The sequence below is a fragment of the Panthera pardus genome, unplaced genomic scaffold, assembly GCF_024362965.1.
Source record: "Panthera pardus isolate Hobbes unplaced genomic scaffold, ASM2436296v1 HiC_scaffold_17, whole genome shotgun sequence".
NCBI lineage: Eukaryota > Metazoa > Chordata > Mammalia > Carnivora > Felidae > Panthera > Panthera pardus.
The window spans coordinates 30,299,542-30,322,803 of record NW_026526732.1 but is presented as its reverse complement, the minus strand read 5'-3'; the positions used below and the strand labels follow the sequence as shown (position 1 = coordinate 30,322,803).

Genomic DNA, 23,262 nt, shown 5'->3' with positions numbered 1-23,262 from the left:
ACCAAGAACCCAGAAATAAACCATGCATGTGATCAACTAACATTTGATAAGCGAGCCAAGAATATTAAAATGGAACAAAAGCGAGCCAAGAATATTAAAATGGAACAAAGATGGTCTCTTAAATAAATGGTGCTGGGAAAACTGGACATACACTTTCAAAAGAATGAAACTGGACCCCCATCTCACATAACTCACAAAAATTAACTTGATATGAACTATAGGCTTAAATATAAGACTCAAAATCACAAAATTCATAGGAAGAAAACCATAAGGAAAATGCTTCTTGGCATTGGTCTTGGCAATGATCATTTGGATATGACACAAAAAGCACGAACAAAAGCAAAGCTAAATAAGTAAGTGGGACTACCTCAAACTAAAAAGCTTCTACACAGCAAACAAACAATCAACAAAATGAAAAGGCTATCTACAAAATGAGACAAAATATTTGCAAATCATAAATATGATAATGGGGTTATATCCAAAATATATTAGAAGATCTGTACAACTCAGCAACAAACAAACAATCTGATTACAAAATGGGCAAAGGACCTGAATAGATATTTTTCCGAAGAAAATATACAAATGGTCCACAGCTAAATGCAAAGATGATCAATAGCACTGATCATCAGGAAAATGCAAATCAAAACCACAATGGGATATCACCTCACACCTGTTAGATTAGCTCTTCTCAAAAAAAGACAAGAGAAAACAAGTGTTGGGGTGAATGTAGAGAAAAGGGAAACTTTTTGCACCTTGGTGAATGTAAATTGGGTGGTCACTGTGGAAAACAGTATGGCGGTCCCTAAAAAATTAAAAATAGAACTACCATATTATCTTGCAATCCCAGTTCTGGGTATATAACCAAAAGAAATGAAATCACTACTTGAGGAAATATCTGCACTTATGTTTATTAAAACATTGTTTACAAGATCTGAGACGTGGAAACAATCTAAGTATCTGTTGACAAATGAACGGATAAAGAAAATGTGATACACACACACACACACACACACACACAGGAATATTATTCATCCATGGACATGGGTGAACCTTGAGAACATTATGCTAAGTGAAATATGTCAGACAAAGAAAAACAAATAGGGTAGGCTCTCACTTACATGTGGAATCTAAAAAACTGAACTCACAGAAACAGAGAGTATGTTGATCATTGCCAGGGGTGGACGTGAGGGGGATATGGGTGAAAGTGGCCAAAGGGTACCGACTTCCAATTATAAAAGAAGTAAGTTCTTGGGATTTAATGTAAAGTATGGTGACCAGAGTTGCTAAAAGGCTAAATCTTAAAAGTTCTCACCACACACACACACACACACACACACACACACACATAAATAGTAGCTATGTGAGGTGGTAAAGGTGTTAATTAACTTTATTGTGGTAATCATTTTACAACATATATATGTATATATATCAAATCATTACATTGTACACCTTAAACTTACATAATATTATATGTTAATTATAACTCAATAAAACTGGGGAAAAAAACCATGAAAAAAAAAAAAGAGCCCAGATAGGCAGGTGATAGTCTCAGTTTTCAATTTGGTGGAAATACCCTTGTGTTTCTGATAGACACATAGGTCTCTTAGGATCGGAAATCTCTAAGTCAAGTGAGCCCAGAGTTACAGAGATTAGATGAAATCTAGGTGTAGGTGGTATATCATTAGGAACTTCATGTAAGGAACCACTTCAACTTACATCTCTTGTACACAAACCTGTGTCTTCTGTCACTAGAATAGTGTTATGTCCTATTCACTGATTCATAGTATATGCAATAGCAGGCAGGACAAACACTAACTCTGAGAGATAGTATCTTCCATATGGTGTTTTAAGATGTCAGTAAGCTTGATAGTTCTCTGAGGCCAGATTCCTTTGGAAGATGGGTTCATAAGAACTATGAGTCTGATAGACATCAGCCTTCCATTTTTTTCCATATAATGAGGCCTTGGATCAAAAGCAATGGGAGACTAGGGACATATAGAAACCATTTGTCAAATGTATGGTGGAACTCTGAAAGGCAAAAAGGCAACTCTCACTCCAGCATAACTACCTATAGAAGTGAGGATAATTTGAAGGACGCTTCTTCACAGCCGGTTAAGGAATGAAAAGAGAACTCAAAGTGGGATGATAGCTAAGGGACAAATGAAGTAGCTAGACTGGCCCTACTGCTAGGATGGTAAGCCTACCATCCACATCTGTGCCCAAGAAAGTTGACAACCTATGGATGATATGCCAGTGCCAATTCCTGAGGGGCCCTAGGCCTGGCAGTTGGGCTACAGGAGGAAAGTCTCTTGCCAGAAGCACATTCAGAAACCAAGCAGGAAGAAACATGGGAGTTCCAGGAGGCTGCCCCGTTGGTTATGGAGCCCAGACTATAACTGAGAATTTGGGGAACATGATCATACCCTCAGAAAAGAGACTAGACCCTAACAAGGGCTCAGGAGCTCACAGTGGAGCTCAGAGCCAGAATTAACTATGTACTCTGAAGAAATGTACCCCAGCCTACTCAGTAAGTGACTTCAAAGGACAAGACTTTTCCAGACCACACCAGTTGGTGAGGCCAGGGCTTCAAGGCAGAGCAGAGCTGCGAAAAGCAAGGATTAACAACACTTTTATTTATAGCTCACTCCTGCTTATTAAATTCTCCCCAATTGTGTCTTTTTCTTCAATTTTCTCCCACTCTGTCCTTCAGCATTTTCCATAAGAGCACCCCACCCCCCTGTGCTCAGGCATGGGTAAGGCCTTTACAATTCATTTTCCAGCCTCCATCATCTCTACATCCTCAAAAGAGTTTAACAATGTAACTTGTCCTTAAACCTACTGGACTATTTATTGAACTGTGTTCTTTTTATGGCAGTAAGACAAAGTAACAAGAATTCACTTTCTAGAGCCATGTGTAATCACTCTGATACAAAGTACTATTGTAAAGGTTGACCATTTTGACATAAATATAATGGTGTGGACTCACTTGGAGAGCATTTTATACATGAAGTGGTGTTACAATTGCTAAGGCAGCTGTATTCTTACTGGAGAATAGAAAAGATTCTTTGAAGCATTCAAAAACATATAGTCACTGTGCATGTTAGCGCTGCCCTTGAAATAACAAAAGGCCTTTTGATAAGAGTTCTAAGCTACAAGTGTTTCTATGGATGCTTGAGGATAATGGGCACAGATTCACACTCCTGCATTTACTGTTGACTCATCTCTTTTGTGATTCTTCCCAGTGAACAAAGAAGAATGAAAGTAGACATGAAATGAACATATACTGAGTCACATGGGGTACATTTTTGCCTAGTTTTCAAAGAAATGGTTTAGTGCACTAAGTTCTAATACAAGGGATAGTGGGAGTTGAATGGGTTCAGAAAGTACCCATGGATGTATTCAGCCCAAATTTGAGTCATGGAATCCAACGAAGCTCACGTTACACTTTTGTTTTCATTCAAAGAGAATCAAATTATAGCTTTGTAAATTTCTAAGGGCTTTTCAAATTAAATGACCTATAAAAAAAAAACAACAGAGAATTGAGTAAATGCCAAAGTAAAATCTTATAAAAAAAATAGCAACAATTTCTTAGTCTCTCCTAATCGCTTGTTAATCAAATCCTTTACCATTACCTTTAAAACTGTAGGATCTGAGCTTTGACTCACAACACCCCAGTCAGTCCCTTTTCTTCAGCCACACAGGTCACCTTCAGTTTCCCAACTTTGCTAAGTTTTATTATACTTTGAACCTTTGCACATTATGTTTTCTTTGCCCTAGAAAATTCTTTCTCCCCACCTTCTCCTTACATAACTGGCTCCTTTTAATCCTTCAAGCCTCAGTCTAAACATGACTTCCTAAGAGAGATCTTCCAAAAATTTTGATTCAAAGCAATCCCAACACCAGCAAGCTTTTTATGGAAATTGACAAGCTGATTGTGAAATGTATATGGAGATGCAAAGGCCCAAGAATACCCAAGAAAGAATCTTAAAGATGTACAAAGCACCTACTGATAAAAGAAAAGAGTGGTAGATTGAAATCTAGTAAAATAAGAATTTCCCTTCATTTAATGATACCTGTGAAAAAATTATGAAAAAGGTGTGAAAAAAGACTTGAAAAAACAAGCCACAAATATGAGTGTATGTTTGTGTAGTCTTTTGTCCAGAGTTTATAAAGAATTCCTACAAATCCATATGAAAAAGAGAACCCAGTAAGAAATGGGCAAGAGACTTGAACAAGCACTCCAAGGGACAAAATAAACAAATGAAATTAACACATGAAAAGATGCCCAACCACATTAGTCATCAGGGAAATGCAAATTAAAATCACAATAAGAAAAAAAATATGTAAATCCTTCAACATAGCTAAAATTTAAAACTCTGATAATATCAAATGTTAGTAGGTATGTGAAAACAACTCGAATTTTCATTAATTGTTGGTAGGAGTATAACTGGCACAAATCACTTTGAAAATAAATTTGACACATCTACTAATGCTAAATATATTAATATACTATGATCCAGCAAATTCTTTTCTAGGTATAGAAGCAAGAGAAAAGTATACATATGCTTCCCATACAGCAATACTTTTCATAGTAGCCCAAAACTGGAAACAACCCAAATATCCATCAACAACAGAATGTTAAATAAAATGTGACATATGCCTACAATGAAATACCAAAGAGTAATGAAAAGGACCAAACTGCACTCAACAACATAGAGAAATGTCACAAGCATAATACTGAGTGAAGTAAACCAGACACAAAAGAGTACATACTGCATGATTTCATTTACATAAATTGAGAAGCAGGCAAACTAATCTATGGGTTTGGAAGTCAGGATGGTGGTTATATTAGGAGGGGGAACAAGCAGGCTTCCTGGGGGCTTATGCAATAGCGGGGAAGTGTTTGCCCACATTTGGGACTTTTTGTAAGGCAGTGTTGTAGAAACAATTGAAGAATTATTTCTCCCTTTATACATTGCATTTCCATTTCTTTCTTCTCTATTTCCATGTGGTTATTAACCAGATTATTTACAGTTCAGAGCTTCCAAAGCAATGCCAAGGACAAACTCTGGAGACCTGCTGAGCTCTGGATGTAAGTTAATATGTTTCCCAGTAAAAATTGAACTTTCCTTTAAAGAATATGAGCATGTATTTCAAACAAAAAAAAAAACTGAACACACAAAAACGCTCATACACTCGAAAACATATGTAAAAATCACTAAATTACAGCTTATAAAAACAAAAAAAACATAAAGTGGCCTAATAGTGGACATCTGTTGTATCTTGTCTATCTAACCCAGCTCTCTCTTTTCTTCCAATAACAGTACACATTTTTCCTTAAAGGAGTATGGTTTATGTGGTTTTAGTGAGGCTGACCCTACCCATTCTTGGTCTCTAGTAGGAGACACCAGAGTGAGCCTTCCCCTTTCCATTATGATTGATTCAGGAATAGATCTATGGGCCAAGCAGGATCAACTGCACTCTTCTCTGAGATTTCCTACATAGAAGTAGTATGAGAAAGAGTCTCCTCCCTCTAGGGTGGCAAGTTATAAGAAAAATGAAATCTGGGGTGGCCTATAGCCATCTTTCTTAACCATTAAAAAAGAAGCCATCTTATTTAGATCATAGATGAAAATAAAGCCAATATGTAAAAAAGTCAAGAGAAGAAGACAGAGCTCTGAGAACAAACTTGGGACCCTGCATTCCTAACATTTATTTTTCTGCCTTCAAGTGTTTATATTAGGTTTCTGTTATTTGCAGTTAAAAGTCTCTGACTATTATAGACCAGAAAACAAATATACCAAAAATCACTTCGGGAAAATTAAAGATACCTGCCTGGGTACACAGTTATATAGGTCTTAGACAGACTTTAAAATTTTTCCAGATAGTTTTAGCAGACTATTTTCACAAATTATTTACATCGGCTTGTTTTGAAGTTGTTTGCCAGACCTTTCACGCTCACTTCTTTCAGATAAACTCCAAGTTATTTATTTTTAAAAAAACAAAACAACAACATACGCTCTCTGCATACCTATTAGAGTTCTTTTAAACATTTTACTGATCGATAGTATCTTCAGGGAGCCTGGGTGGCTCAGTTGGTTAAGCAGCAGACTTCTGCTCAGATCACGATCTCACTGCTCTTGAGTAAGAGCCCTCTCTCTCTCTCTCTCTCTCTGCCCCTACCCCACTCATGCTCTGTCTCCCTCTCTCTCAAAAATAAATAGCTTTAAAAATAAAAAATAAAAGTAAAAAAAAAAAGTAAAAATAGCCTTAAAAAATAGTATCTTCAGCAATACAAATTTAGGGAACCAAGAGAGACAAAATTCAAACCAACCATTTCCATTTTTATTAACTTAAAAAATGTTTAAATGTAGTTCTCTCTGCATCACTAATATTTGGAATTATCAGATATTTTAAAACATCTTCTATATTATGGGTTGTCCATAAGAAAGAACATGTATTTCTGGTCATTTTAAAGGATCCTGCTAAAATTATCAGCATATGACTTTGGCTACTTTGATATACAAGATTGATTTCTGCCATCCAATAACCTACCATTTGGTTTGTGAAGAGGTATCTTCTCAATGTATTATGAATAACTGTCAAGGTAAAAGATAGTAATTGTTCCAAAGAACAGAGCCATGAGCAACACCACATCAGCGGTAAGTGTGCCTGGCTTGAAGTGTAAGTCTGACCTCTACTAGAAAGAAGGGAAAGCAAGAGAATGGTGTGACGGTAGAACCCAGGAAACATGGAATTCGTTTGTGAGTATCTAAAAGAGAAGAGGAAATAGCAAGAATAGCCTTAAATATTGAGAACGGACCCCTGTGATCTAAGACAAAACTCAAGAAATGTAGTTTCTCGAGAACTCAAGAAATGAAAGTTTCTAAGCCAAAACTTAAGAAACCTGGACTAAAAAAATTCTCACAGTGTTAATGCTCATAATCACTGGGGATTTTTACCACTGGTGCCTTGGACCAAAACAACCAGGAACGAATGAACAATCATTTGAACTCATTCAAACTACTGAGAAGCAACCCAGAATACACAACCTGGGGATGGTTGCTCAAGCACACCAATAATTTGTCAAGAAACAAGCATATTTCCTACTAATCTAGTCAAGACAAATAACCTACTTGACCTTATAGCCGTAACCTTGGAAACTACAGCATTTCACCCTGCCAAAGTCTTGATGTATACGTACATGTATAGACATGTAATATTTCATTATTAGCCATTTACAATTTATTTTCTTTTTATCAAGTGTAAATAATGGTTTTCAGAAATTAAGGAGAAAATGCAACACTTCCAGGAGTCACAGCGATCCATCTTCAAAAAATATAAATTGACTAACACATGAGTCATACACCGAGTGAGTCAGTCCAATCAGGGTCTAGGCTAAGCTGGTGATTCATCATTAAACTGAATTCATATTCACGTTTTTCTCATCACTTGAAGGCAAACACAAGAGATTAAATTATTTCGTAAATGCATCTTCTTGACAAATACATCAGACCCACAAAAGAAAATGGTAACTTCGTTGGATGCCAAGTTTCCCTGAAGTGAATCAAATGCCTCCGCACAGCACAGCCTGGGCCACGTGTTTCAGAGATGCCAGCCACACAGGGAAACACAAGACAGAAGCTTCAGATGCCAAGTCTTGGCCTCCTAACACCTCAGGAGCTTATCAGGCTGTTCCAAGTAAAGAGAAGGAAGCACTGAGTTCTTGTTATCTTCTTGTGCAATGTGGGCAAATCACTATATTTCCCGGAACCCAGTCTTAAGCGCCATCAGATTAAAATGATGCAAATCAGCCTACATGTCCCATCAGGTTAGGGTGGAGATTGAACATATGGTATGCTCTCTATCCCCCCAAAGGGAAAAGAAAAAAGAAAAGCATCTGTACTCTGGCCCTGTCTCAATGCCTATAATTCCCACTTATTACTGCTTTTGAATTAAAGCATTCATTCTCAACTGTGCTTCGTGACAGGATCACCTGGGGAGTTTTTGAAAATATCATTACCGGGGTGGGCACCTGCCTGGCTCAGTCAGAAGAATGTGTGACTCTCAGTCTCGGGTCGTGGGTTTGAGCCTCACATTGGGTGTCGAGATTACTAAAAATAAAGAAATAAATAAACTTTAAAAAAAAAGGTAGCTGAAATATATATATATATCTCATAGATAGATAGATAGATAGATAGATAGATATCATTACCTGAGCCCCATTCCAAAACAACTAAATTACAATTTCTGGAGGCAGGGCTTTGGCACTCACCAGTAAATTTTCAAAAGTTACGCAGGCAATTCTGACCTGTAGCCAGGGTCGGGAGCCATGAGAATAGTGTGGATTCCACACGAGCAGCTTTTGTATCACCTGGGAACTTGTTAGTAATGGAATTCTTGGGCCTCGCCTCAGACAGACCGAGTCAGGGACTTTGGGGGACAGGATTCAGCACTCTGAATGTCATTTTAACAAGCCCTCCAGGGGATGTTGATGTAAGCTAAGCTTATAGAACATTGCAATAGAATAAGGGCATAAAGATCCCAGTTAAAACTCAATGATATCTAGAAATGGTACCATGTTAAATGACTGTACTGACACTAACACTTTAGGTGGAATTAGCTTAGCATTTTAACATAATACTCATTTAATCTGTTCCTGAAAGAATGTGACAGAGGCTATGTAGGCTGAGATGGAAAAAAAAAAAAATAGAAAGGAGGATCTAATCAGTGCTTTCCAGTACAAATATAATGTGAGCCACAAATATGAGCCACAAATGCAAACCACTATGCAATGTGAAGTTGCATAGCTTCCACATTAAAGAAGAAAAGGAAATAGGTAAAATTACATTAAATAATATATTTATGTAGCCTAACGTCTCCAAAAGGTTGTCATGTCAGCATTAATCGATATAAAAATTGTTGATGTTTTACATTCTGTTTTCAAAACCTGGGATGCTTTTTTCCACGTTCAGCACATCTCACTTTACACTAGCTACATTCCAAGGGTTCAATAACCACATGTGGCCAGTGACTATCAGATTGGATAGCACACCTCTAGATCAGTGCTTCTCAAACTTTAGTGTGTAGGTGAATTACCTAGAACTCTTGAAAATGAACATTCTGATTTAGAGCTAGGATGGGGCCAGAGATTCTATTTTCTTCTAAGTTCCCAGGCCCAGCCAACTACAATTGGCTAATTGTACAATTATACAACTATAATTGTTGGGCCAACTGCAAAATGAAAATGCCGAGCACCTTGCTGCTATCAAAAAGACAAGAAATAACAAGCGTTGGCAAGGATGGAGAGAAAAAGGAACCCTTGTGCACGGTTAGTAGGAATGTAAATTCATGCAGCCACTACGGAAACAGTATGGAGTTTCCTCCAAAAATTAAAATTAGAAATACCAAACGATCCAGCAACTCCACTTCCAGGTACTTATCCAAAGAAAATGAAAACACAAACTCAGAAAGACGTGCATCTCTACGTTCATCACAGCATTATTTACAATAGCTAAGATACGGAAGCAGCCTAAGCTTCCAATGATAGATGAATGGATAAAGATGTGGTATATATACCCAATGGGATATTACTTGGCCATAAAAAGAATGAAGTCTTGCCATTTGTGATAATACGGATGGACCTAGAGGATATTATGCCAAGTGAAATAAGTGAAACAGAGCAAGAGAAGTACCATATGATTTCACTTATAGGTAGACTCTAAAAAGCAAAACAAATGAACAAAACAAAACAGAAACAGACTCAAAGATACAGAGAACAAACTGGTACCCAGAGGGGAGGGACGTGGGTGTGTGAATGACATAGGTGAATAGGATTAAGAGGTTCAGTCTTTCAGTCATAAAATAAATAAGACACAGGGCCACAAGGCACAGCACAGGGAAGATAGTCAATAATATTATAACGACTTTGTATGTTGACAGATGGTAACTAGACTTATCGTGGTGACCATTTTGTAATGTATATAAATATCAAATCATGACGTTGTACCCTTGAAACTAATACAATATTGTATGTCAATTACTCTTCAATTTAAAAGAAAAAGGAAAAAGGAAAATGCAGGGCTTCTTGTTTAAAAGGCAGAGAAAACAATGCCTTCAGGGGTCCTAAAATGTAAAATTTTCTCCTTTCTCCTGTGGTCCCTTCATACCTGCCATAGTTCTTTTGTCTTTAATTGGAAGCGAGAGAGAGCTGGAGAGAGAGGCAGAGGGAGAGAGAGAGAGAGAGAGAGAGAGAGAGAGAGAGAGAGAGAATCCCATGCTCAGCATGGAGCCCAACGCAGGGCTCGATCCCACAATCCTGGGATCAGGACCGGAGCCAAAATCAAGAGTCAGATGCCCAACTAACTGAGCCACCCAGGTGCCCCCTGCTGTCATAGTATTTTTTAAATTTTTTTTTTAATTTTAATTTTTATTTTTATTTTTATTTATTTATTTATTTATTTTTTATTTTTTGCTTCTTAAGTCACACTCCCTGGGGCATGGATAAGGCAGGGTGGTGGGAGAGGATACTCGGGGACTGAGCGCAGACCTCCACAGGCAAGAAGGAGACGGTGCGCTGCAATCTGTCGTGTCCAAATGTCCCACTTCACCCAGTACTTTTTGTTGTTCTTTTTGTTGGCAAACCTGGAGCCCTACGCACAGGTGTGAAACTATAAAAATAACTCCGATCTTCCTTTCAGACAAAATGTAGTTGTTTAATTAGGTTGATGGTAGAAATAAGAAAACTAATCCTAAAAGTTCCAACATTTTATACCACAAAGGTAGGGGTCTTTTTTGCTTCCATGGAGGAGATAAATTGTCTCTTTCAAACCTCAGTCCCTTTACTTCCAAGGGGAGGCAGGACTCTGAGAATCCTGGCAGTTTGGCTCAGAGACAAATGAGCCGCCTTGGATAGCGGGAGATGTCAGGGGAAACCAACGTCAGGAGAACTCTGGCTTTTTCTTCCAAGCATCCTTCTCCTGACATGATGATCCAAAAAACACACAGGCCCTGACGATTTGTCAGAAATGGTGCAGGAAAACAACCTATGAGAATGACTGGAAACTTCTAGCTTTTTTTTTTTTATTAACTGATTGATAATCTTCCTTAAATCACAAAGGTTCTGAGGTGACCTAAAGGTAACATATGCCAGAAAAAATTTAAATTAAATTAAATTAAATTAAACACCAAGAAAGATATAAAGCAGATTATATTGTTAGAATCAGAGGGAAACATTAGAACTCCAATTTATAGGCCAAGAGGTCCAAAAGAGTAACAGTACTTGATTCTGAAGTGTTTCTAAGTTACTTGCCACCAGAAGTAAAAATGGAAATGTTGTCAGTTACATTGTTAACTGTAACTACAGCTACATGCATTGTCCATGAGGAGAAAAGCACTGATGTCCTAGAGAGAAGCAAAACGTATTTGGTACTTAAGTCTAAAAGAAATTACTCACTTGGATGCTAAGAATTATGACGGACAATGTCCTCAGTAATATTAGTCAGAGTCGAGGCGAAGTATGCCAAAACACTCTGCTTTGGCTATTCCTTGCGGCTTCTTTCAGTAAATGGCAAGAGCACAACCGAAAATATAAAACAGAAATAATACATCTTAGGGGCGCCTGGGTGGCTCAGTCAGTTATGCATCCCACTCTTGATTTCGGCTCAAGTCATGATCTCATGGTTCATGAGATCGAGCCCCGAGTCAAGTTCCGCTCTGACAGCACGGAACCTGCCTGCTTGGGATTCTCTCCCACCCCCCTTCTCTCTCTCTCTGTCTCTCTCTCTCTCTCCTCTCTCTCTCTGCCTCTCTCTCTCTCAAAATAAAGAAAGAAACATTTTTTTTAAAAAAGGAATAATACCTCTATACTCCCTGCCAATTCATTTTTCTGATCCAGTTTAATATTTGGTGAGTAGTATATAGAGCGACAGGGTATAGCAGATGTTTTCCCACAGCTGGGCTTGATAATTGGTCGGGAGAGAAAACAGATAGACACAGAAGCCAAGACCCGTAAGTCTTTCCGATAAGCGTCGTACAACCTCTTTGAAGAGAAAGGTCTACTGTGGATTGGTCGTCTGACACTTCATCAAGCTGCAACAGAAACAGAATTCATAGGCACGGCCCGTGATTAAAGAAACAGGATCCCATGTGAAGATCGAATCCTTAAAACCTGTTGTTACTGTCTTCATGCAATTGGAAACCATCTTCACGCCCCATCTTTCGGAAAGAAAGTCACTCCTCTATACATAGCGTGGAAGCCGGGGGACACAAAGGCCAGTGGATATTGCCAAACGTGCATGAGTGACAGCAGTACTGGGGGCCTCCTGAGAATGCCCAGGCCTTCTGAATTTAAGTAAATTACTCAGCCTATAAAAAAAATGTCAGCCTGGGGGCACCTGGGTGGCTCAGTCAATTAAGCATCCAACGTTAGATTTCAACTCAGGTCATGATCTCATGGTTCTTGAGTTCAAGCCCCGTATCAGGCTCCACACTGACAGTGTGGGGCCTGCTTGGGATTCTCTCTCTCTCTCTCTCTCTCTCTGTCCTTCCCTCTGCCCCTTCCCAGCTTGTTCTCCCTCTCCCTCTCTCTCTTTCTCTCAAAGTTAATAAATAAACCTTAAAAACTTTTCTTAAAAGACATTGAAAAAACTGTCAGCCTGGCCAGCATAAAGCTACTAATGTTAAAGAAATTATTAAACAGAACCGTGAGACATTACCAAAAACTCACTTTAACGTATGTAGCTATGGCTTAAGTCCTCATTTGAGCACTAATCAATACCTCTTATAGACATAGTGTCATGAAGAATGAGAGGGAAATATTGGTAAAGAGTCTCCCACAAAATTAATTACAAATTCCTTTATTGCATTATTGGTCTGTAGGCCTCCAAAATCAAGTTATACAGATTAGTGTGTGAAGTAACACAGGGACAGGTGACCAGTGGAGAGATGGTGGGCATGGGCTCAGATATCAGGAGAGAGGGGAAGTGAAGTTTCTTTCAGCCTGAAAAGAAAAATTGACACGGGGAATGTACACATGATGAATTTAAAATATTATCCTATGAGAATAGGATCATAAAGGAAGTAATAGATTTTAGCCCTCAAATCAACTTTCTCATATCTGTCTTTGGTATGAAAATTTCTGCATGACCACTTCAACTTATAATAAAAGTTATATATAAACTCTGGAGTCTAAACAAAATATCATCACTTTTATGTACTAAGAATGTATCTTTTCGCCATAAAATTGGAACTCTAATTTCCTGGGAATTTATGGAAGACGTTTTTAAAATCCCACGGAAGGGTTAAAATATGTGTGTGTAGCCACTCTTCTTTTAATTAGATTTTTTATCATTTTTTTTATTTGGGCTGTTACGGTAGTTATTATTTTAATTAAATTTTTTACTGCCAGTGCTCATTTTAATGCATTGAATGTTATTCCTAATGAAAGGAAGGCAGTTTAATATCATCTGAAACTCGGCGGAGCCTTTGTAAAGTTAATTTTTCTCCAAGGATGGATCTTAAAAATGCCTTGACCTCACAGACTTGGAGCCAAAGTTAGGTCGGTTTCACTTGGATAGTCACTGACCCATTAAGAGGATTGCCACCAGCTTTATTGGGCAAAGTAACATTGCCCTGAGTCTAATAAAATTCTTACTGTCCATCCAAGTCTTCAGCGGTTGAGTTCATCCTCGCTCTTCTCTTCCCAACTTCATAGCAGAAAGAATAACCTTTAGATGTAGATTTCCATGAAGCCCACCCTGTTTGATCCAGGGCCTGGCATTGCTATGAAATCAGCCCCCTGTTTCTCTACTCGCCAGGGAAATATATAAGTGTGTGACACTTTCCCTCTGTAGCACATATCATGATTTAGAATCATAGACTGGTTTGATTATTTAATCAGTGTTTCTTCCAACCCGACCTGTGTGCCAAAAGGGTGAGCAGAGTGTTTTATTTGCACGCCATTGCACCCTGCACTGGCCAAGCACTTACCAAGCACACAATGAATGTTTGCTGACTGAGTAAATGAAATTTTAAGCTGGGAGCATTATAGCGAGCATCATGATGTCTGCCTCACCCTTAATACAAATGGGAGAAACTAGGAGAGAGTTGGTCCTGATTCTCATTTATGGTTTGCTTAATTTTTAAAAGTATATTTTATATAATATTTTAGTTAAAATCATTTAGTTAGAAAAGGATGCTCTGGGGGTGCCTGAGTGGCTCGGTCAGTTAAGTGTCCAACTTGGGCTCAGGTCATGATATCGTGGTCCATGGGTTCGAGCCCTGTGTTGGGCTCTGGGCTGACAGCTCAGAGCCTGGACCCTGCTTCAGATTTTGTGTCTCCCTCTCTCTGCTCCTGCCCTGCTCTCTGTCTGTCTGTCTCTCTCTCTAAAATAAATAAACATTAAAAAAATTTTTTAAAAAGGATGCTCTGATTTAGTAAGCACTTAGTGTGTTAACCACTATTTGGCAAACAATAAACTTGAGCAAGCCACTGCAAAGTGCTAAGAAGTATATTAGCTAAAGACTAAAAACAAGGGGCGCCTGGGTGGCTCAGTCAGTTAAGTATCTGACTCTTGACTTCAGCTCAGGTCATGATCTCACCATCGTGAGATCGAGCCCCACATCAGGGTCAGCACTGAGCTTGGAGCCTGCATGGGATTCCCTCTCTCTCTGTCTCTCCCCCATTCATGTGCACACATGCACATTCTCTGTCTCTCTCTCTCTCTCTCTCTCTTAAAATAAATAAAAATTTAAAAAAAATTAAAAACAAGGAAGTAGGACCCAGAGGTCGGACGCAGAGGAGCCCAGAGACTTTATAGGGCAATAGGCCTCACAACCAAATTATATCCAATATTGGGAGAACGGCATTTTCACTCTGGGATTGTGTCCATCCTGGAGAATGCAACAGACATAGAGTCTCTGGTCTTTCCCTCATCCCCTCAGTCTTCTCTCTCATATTTTGCCTCCTTATACCCAAAACTGGGGAGAGCTATGGGATAACAAGGGCTACCCTTTTAGATGAAGAGCTTGTATTTTCCTGTTTCCTGTCTTCATCTCTTGACAGAGAACCTTGACATTTTCCTTCCTTGGATTCTTTTTCCAGTATACATAAATGAGAATCCTCCCCCCTCCCCACCCCCGCCTCAATCTCAATCACTTGAGTGGTATGTATTTTTTTAATGACTATGCAGTCAAAGGCTTTAGAATACTTTCTTCACTATAGGAGAACAAAAAATCCAGCTAGGTAGTCAGCAATGTTCATTTAACCTTCCTTATCTAGAGGAGAAGGCACTTGGCAGGGGGAATTTCGAAGTAAGATCACTCCTTCCTGAAGGGCAGCCATGTCCTCAACGGGCATCAGAAAATTCTCCTTCCCCCTTGTTCTTACACACACACACACACACACACACACACACACACTAGTGAACAAAGGCACAGTTGGCACATATCCAGTCAGACTTGTGGTCTATGGGATAACTTGAAGGACTACGAGGAGGTTGGTGTGGATTCTGCTGAAGGAGAAGGTGAGGAAGAAGGAGAGAATACTAAGTTGACTGAGAAGACTGAGGAAGATTAAGATGTCACAAAGGTGCTGCCTTTCCAGGGAAGCCTATTCTCTTCTAAACTTTGGGAAGCTGTGGGCTGATGGGTTCCTTTGTACCCAGTGCTGTGCACCCTCGTATACAATTCCCGACCTATGCTTCGAAACCCAACATAATGATCCAAATGGCCCATGTCTCTGATGGGTTTGAATACAATATTCTGTGTCTTAAATGGGGGGGGGGGGGCAGGGGGAAGAAACAGAAAAAGGTCACTCCCTTCTGCCTGGTCCACATTCCCCTGTCAGTGCTCTTTGGCCAGACTCCAGGGTGCATCTGGCACTCAGTTCTGATGATCACAGCACATTCTGCCTACTTAGCCCTGCACTTTTCGTTTGAAGAATTCCCGATTCCCAAACTACCTTTCCCTTCCCATTCACCCCTGCCCATTCTCTCTGTACCCAGATCTGAGATACCCAGCAAGCCGATGTACAGATGCGATAAGCTGATAAGAGCCAAAGGAGCCGTCACTGAAAGTTTATACTGGAAACCAGATGTAATTGCCTTAAGCACAGAGAAGCTGCCATCTCAAGGTGATGCCTCAAGGAGTCTCAGGTAGGAAGGTGCCCTGAGTCGGTGGAGGTGGGAAGATATTAAGGGCTAACAATGGTGACTCTTGGACTGGGGAGGAGCCACGATCCTTGGAAGACACAAATATATTGAAGCAGTTTATTTGGTAGCACATATAAAACTGGTAAGACTAAAAAAGCAAACAAAACAAAAAAGAAATAGAAATAAACAGTTGGTAAATGCAACCAAAGCAAGCAAACAAGAGCTGTGAATGGCTGGTGGCGTTCCCTCCGCTTTACATCGGGGGGAGAGGGTGCAGTCACCCCCCAAATGAATACTCCTTGTTCGTACTCCAACAGCCGAGTACTCACTACTCAACCCTTCAACCACAGCTCTCTTAAACTCAGTCACGGAAACCTTCAATTCCTCCTTAACTTATGCCTTTTCTGAGGACCTAGATCTCAGTGTAGGTGGTTTGAACTCTGTTTATTAACTTAAGCTACAGAGAAACTTCTTCATTTTCCATCCTCTGAGGGCATGGTGACTTATTTTCCTTTTCCCTTTTCCCTTTCCTCTGTGAACTTTCCCAGTAATCCCTGGGGAGAAGTAGGGCTTACTTTAAATAGCCTGAGAGGTACTTGAATTTCCATGTCTCAGTGATCTTTAGCCATGAAGTTAATCATTACGATTAAAGAAGGTCACCATAACTTAGGATTGGCAATAGAACTGAACTTTTTCTCCCAAGAACCTAAACCCTTCAAACCCGGCCAAGTTTTGCAGCAATCGAAAAAGCTTTCCCTGAGTCAGCAGTGGAGGCAGGTGACAGGAGTGGGCAGGCACAGGTGAGGTCACGGTGAGGTAGTTACGGGCCAAGCAGTATGGGGAAAAACCCACACCACCATTATTCCAAGACAGGCCTCATTTGGTCTTAAGGTCAACTGGTGGCCTAGCAGCTTTTTATTCCCCCTTTGCTACAACCCTCTATCTTACCTCTTCCTCAGCCTTTTCAGAAGAAAACACCCGTGACGAACTGACACATATCTTCTTATTTTCGATATTTTAGTTTGCCAAATGCGGATGCTGAGGTCAGTGTTACCTGTATCATATCTCTTCCCAGTTTGGTCTCTCCCCCACCCCCAAAATCTAACCCAGCCTCTCCCTCCCATGCCCCGTTCTCCTCTTCTCCCCACCAGCAAGACCCACTTATGCAGCGACTTACCATCTAACCACTCATTCCTGAGAGGATCAGTCTCAGAGCCACATCGAAAAGTCAATTTTTAATAAAGTTTCAGGAAGTGTCCAAAGCGAGACTGTTTGATGCAAACAGGAAGCAATGTTATGCATAAATAACCTGTGGAGACAGAGAAATCAGACAGTTCCAGCATTAGGCATCCATGTGGGCAGAAGAGAAATCCATCCCTGGAAGCAAATGGCCACTATTAATTGTCCACCTGTAGCTGTGATGTGCTCAAGAAAGAGGAAGGGTAGAGGGCACCTATGCAGGTCAGTGGGTTAAGCATGTGACTCTTAATCTTGGCTCAGGTTGTGATCTCACGGTCCATGAGTTCAAGCCCCGAATTGGGCTCTGTGATGACAGCGTGGAACCTGCTTAGGATTCTCTCTCCATCTCTCTTTCTGTCCCTCCTCCTCTTCTCCCTCTCTCTCTCTCTCTCTCTCTCTCTCGCGCTGCGCGCGCGCTCACGCTCTCTCAAAATCAAATAAACTTGAAAGAAAGAAGAAAGAAAGAAAGAAACAAACAAACAAAGAAGGAAGGAAGGAAGGAAAGAAGGAAAGAAAGAAAGAAAGAAAGAAAGAAAGAAAGAAAGAAAGAAAGAACAAGGATAGGAAAAGAGCTACCACCATAGCCACATGTACACTAACCTTTAATTCAATTCCATTCCACAAGCATCAAGAACTGACCGTGTACCCAACACTATGACGCGCATCAGATAAGCAAGATATATCCGTTTCCTGTCCTCACAGAGCTTACTGTTTAATGGGTAAGCGACACAATGTGATATGGCATGAAAAGCACTATGGCGGAGAAAAGAGTGATCTCAGGGACCATAGGAGGATTCCTACCCAGACACAGGGAAGATTTCTGGAAGAGGTGACATCTCAGCTGCGGACTGAAGCCTGAACAGGACAGCAGTTATGCAAACCTAACTGAGGATTGGGAGGGAAGGGAAGAATTTAATCTTGACCAGAACCCTGTGAAGTATGTGTGACTGGCTCCGTCTTCCTAGTAAGATAACCACGCCTCACAGGCATTAAAGACTCACGTTCTCAAATCCAGTCCATGGCGGGTGTGGGCTTGGTCCTCGGGATAATCAAGCCCAAGGCCGGCCTGGTTCCTTGCATGACACCAGGCCTCTAGCCGCATCTCACCTCTCTACCTGTTCCCAGACCTCAGAGAAGCACCTGGCAGGATCAGGACCGAGAGTTCTGGCCAGAAAAGGAGGACAGGACAATGCTCACCTGTGGGGATTTTATCTCTGAGCAGCAAGGGCTCAGCAGGGACATGTGTCCTTCAAATCGCCTCGGAGTTCCTGTACAAGGATAACTTCTAGTGTCCAAGCAGCACATCGTATGGAAACTCATTCCTGAAAAAGTGCATGCAAACGATTTTGAAAAGCAAAAGAGACGCTTTATTTAGAACAGACCTGTCACGAGGACCTTTAAAGCAAAGTCTTGTAAACAACTGTAACATCTCCTTTCTCTTACGATGAGGCACGCTTGGAATATTGGAGTTGGCTCTTCCTGGCATAGCACATTCAGGAGATCAGAGGCTGTCAGAGGCAGTTGGAAAAAAACGACCTTGATAAAACAGTTGGCTTTCATTCCGGCCCCGTTCATACTCTGAAAAGAAAATTAAGCGACTGACGTAAATGTCCATCACTGAGTATATTTATTTAAATCCTGAATGGCAAAAGGCAAACATTGTAGATATTAATGAAGAAATAAAACAAACATTTGACTTTTTTTCTTTGCTCAATGATAATAACCTTGTTTGAAAGCCTGCCTTGCCAGATTGGCGATGAAAATTTCCTTTTCACCGAAACATGATGCAGATGAATACGTTTGAGACGCGCGGATGGTGGAGCGACCTCTCTACTGGAAGTCTGCTGTGCGGGTAACAAAAAGTAACACATCTAATGCTTTACTTTTCCCTCAGAGCCCAGGATGTCAGTTTTTAGCCCTGCTAGTCAGGAGGAAATGGAGACTTCAGAAGGGCCTGGCTGTGGTTGCCAAGGGATTAGTGTAATGTGTGCAAGACTCACTTCTGGCTGGCATGGATATTTCTGAAACCACCAAAAAGCTTCATTTTGGTGAGGCCACTTTTCTGTCTCAGATATTGAAGGAAGCATTGCTGGCTATGATGCCATCAGCCTTCAGCAGCTTGCCAATGGGAGGCTGGCTCCAGACAAACCCCAGTTGCCTGCTTGTTCTCCTTTCCAGAAAACACTGAACGCATTTGCCCTAACCTAATGCTCCTCACACACATTTCTACCCCTACAGAAATGAGGATTATCTCGAGCCTCCCCAGTGATTAGGTTCGAAGCCCCTAAGTCTGAAAAGAGACATTCTTTGGACATTTCTTTCTAAATGTCTTTAGAATCACCACATTCTTTCGTTCTGCCATTGCCATCTATTCTGAACTTCCCTTATGTCTCTGTTCTTGAAGCAATCTCATCTGAATTCATCCTGCTCTCAGTTCTCTCTCTTTCTCTCTCCCTGCCTCACCACCACCACACCTCCACCACCAGGGTCAATGCTGAGGTAAGTCAGAGATAAGTCAATGAGCTAAGACCAGGCCTTCTACTTGTTAAATTGGAGGGCTCGCGTGGATCGTATATCCTGGGGCTGACATCTGCCCTAAACAACTTTGTTTTCTGCCTCTGCCCTGTGCCCCACTCCAGCCCCCAACACATTCACATTAGGGCCCTTGACGAAAGAGTAATAAGAATACCAGGTATCATTTTGGCTCTGACATTTTCACTTTAACTCCCTTCTCATTTTTAACAAGGCAGCGGTGGCCTCTGGAGATAAATCCAGACACGAGCGTAGGAGGGAACTAACACATCATAAGCACCCATTTTGCCCCTGTTGTACCCAGCCGAGACTGGTGGTCAAGAGCACCGACTCTGGAGCCAAGGACCCAAGGTCATACCCCAACACTGTACTTTCTAGCATTGAGATCTTGGCCACTTTACCTGGCCTCTGTACCTCTTTGTCCTCATCTATAAAAGAGGGAAAGAAATAGTGCAATGTCTTAGGGGTGTCAGCAGAATTGAATAACTCAGTCTGTGTCAAGCACTTAGCACATTATAACCCCAGTAAACACTGGCTATTGTTACACCTGAGGGTGGGAGGTGGGCAGGGGTGCGGAGGGGGGCGGGGGGGGGGAGACACAAGCAGCTGATCTCAGCCAGTAAAGATTGTTGTTTTCCAAATTAAAAAAAAAAAGAAAGAAAGAAAAGAAAAGAGAAGAAAAGAAAAAAAAGAAAAGAAAAGAAAAGAAAAGAGAAAAGCAGAAAAATTTAAAAAAAAAAAGGGGGGTGGGCAACTGGGTGGCTCAGCCGGTTAAGCGGCCGACCTCGGCTCAGGTCACGATCTCGCAGTCCGTGAGTTCCAGCCCCGCGTCGGGCTCTGTGCTGACAGCTCAGAGCCTGGAGCCTGTTTCAGATTCTGTGTCTCCCTCTCTCTGACCCTCTCCCGTTCATGCTCTGTCTCTCTCTGTTGCAAAAATAAATAAACCTTAAAAAAAAATTTATTAAAAAAAAAGAAAAGAAAAGCAGAATCCAAGCAGTTCATCTTTTTTTTTTTTTTTTTTTTTTTTTTTTTTTACATGCTTTCTTTTAGCTTAATGCTGCATTGGAGGCATAGAAAGCATTTTTGAGGTTTGTGCTCTAGAAAAGCTATGCATGGTTGAGAGACTTTTACAAAGTAAACATAAAGTTGGCGGGGTCCTCCATCTGTGGACGTGATGAGACTAGAAACCAGGCAGATTCTCCTGAGATTTCTTTGTGAGAAGATGAGTTACCCAGCCAGATCATGAGCCCTGGTAACCTATAAATAAATCTCTTTCTTCAAATCACCTCGTTGGAAGATAACCTTTTATGTTGTGGCTTTTCACAAAAATTAATTGATGTTGTTACATCTCTAAAATCCTTCATCCTAAGAAGAAAAGGCTTCATCTATATCTTACTCCCACATTTACATGCTGTCCCTGTCTAAATGGTATCACATGTCCGGTCACAGAGTAAGAATCCACACAAATGCAATCTGCAAGTACAAGAAAGCACCATGCCTGTTTGACCGTGAATGCCCAGATTAAATGTCAAATGAATGAATGAATGAATGAATGAATGAATGAATGAAACAGCTCAACAGTAAAGCAATGAGCTGTTTTAACAGAAAGCATAGTTCCCTTGGGAATAATAAGAGATGACTTTACAGACAATGCTTAACCTCCGAGTTATTATTTCCACAGGTAAAGCCAGGAAGTTATGGAAACCTCTCCCTGCCCCACGGTCATAGTACAATGTCACAGATAGTCACAGGCAATTTCATAGCAGACCTGTGAGTGAAAGGCACCCATGGCATCAATCTGCATTGAAGAGAGTTACACTTGGGGCACCTGGGTGGCTCAGTCGGTTAAGCATCGATTTCGGCTCAGATCATGATCTCACTACTGTTCGTGGGTTCGAGCTTCAAGTCCAGCCAGCTCTGTGCTGATGGCTCAGAGCCTGGAGCCTGCTTCCGATTTTGTATCTCCGTCTCTCTCTCTGCCCCTCACTTGCTCATACTCTGTCTCTCTCAAAAATAAACGTTAAAAAAAAATTTTTAAGCAAAAAAAAAAAGAAAAGACTTACATTTGCAGCATTCCCAGTAGCTGCTCACCTCAAGTGGTAGGACAACGCCTTGGTTTTTCATTTTGTTTTGTTTTTTTAATGTGTATTTATTTATTTTGAGAGAACATGAGTGGGGGAGGGGCACAGAGAGAGGGAGACAAAGAATCCGAAGCAGGCTCCAGGCTCTGAGCTGTCAGCACAGAGCTGGACACGGGGCTTAAACCCACAAAGTGTGAGATCATGACCTGAGCCAAAGGCAGATGCTTAACCGACTGAGCCACCCAGGCGTCCCTGACAACACCTTGTTTAATCACTAATTCCGTTTTTTGAAATTAAGGAAATTAAGCCCTGACTTTTGTAAGCAAGTATCTGAAAGCATAACACTAGGACCTATTCTTAGATGTGATTTCCTCCTATCTCCAACCTATGTCATCAGTCTTTGGGATGTGGGTAAGCTGTAAGGGTCCCAGCTTCACCATTTTTTATGTCTGAGACTGACCTTGAGAAGCTCTCTGTTACTGCTGTTCCAGTTACTGGCCAGGTCAATAGCTCAGCTCAACAAACATTTTATTACTCTGTGATGGGTTCAGGCTTCCTCACGTGCTTTTTTCTCTGTACCCTTTGCGGATTATTGACTTTGACCCCTTTCCACCTAAAGACAATGCCAGGCCACCGGGTCAACAAAAGAACCCCACTCTTGACTCCACAGGGCCAAAGTCTTCAGTGATTAACCTTCTTTGTTTTGTTGATGACACCCCAAATAGTCTGCCTGAAAGATACACTATACATACATATATATACATATATATATACATATATACATATCCATATATTCACATCTATATCATATATAGATCATTTCATCTCAGAACTTGCCTCACATTGATTGTTACCTTCTTCTGACCTGAAAATTCCAAAATTATCCAAAATTCTTTGGCATCGTCAGTAGCTCGTATAATTCTTCTCTAGCCTCTGGGTCCCCATAACTTGCTTTACTCTTCTTAATATCTAGAGGTGCTGTTTATCTTGCCTCTGTGGATTTGGAGAGGAAAAAACAGTTTTAGTTCATAGTCTGCTTACAAAGATCATCTCTGCCTTTCTCTCTGTGTGATTTTTCCCCCATTTCTTTAACAAAAATTCTCCCTTTACTCTTTCTTACATGCCAGTGGGAATGAAAGGCCAGGGGAAGAACCTGATGACATTTTTAATATCTATCAAAATTGTACTGTCATATCCATTATTATGCATCTCCCATAAGAAGAGGGAGAAGTAACTTCTGAAATGCACCCTAGATCCAC

At 40.6% G+C, this 23,262-nt stretch overlaps 1 long non-coding RNA gene across 2 annotated transcripts; it reads right to left on the bottom strand.

Annotated features, from left to right (window-relative positions):
• Positions 1-1,491: 1,491 nt before the first annotated feature.
• On the bottom strand, positions 1,492-22,996 carry LOC109249899 (uncharacterized). 2 transcript variants are annotated; one of them, XR_002072804.2, is made up of 4 exons: positions 22,858-22,996; positions 18,588-18,712; positions 17,329-17,460; positions 1,492-3,515 (listed from the first exon to the last, which is right to left on the bottom strand). It is a non-coding gene; the product is annotated as an uncharacterized LOC109249899 (long non-coding RNA). The 2 variants fall into 2 exon arrangements; XR_002072805.2 differs by lacking the exon at positions 22,858-22,996 and adding an exon at positions 18,834-18,944.
• Positions 22,997-23,262: the final 266 nt, after the last annotated feature.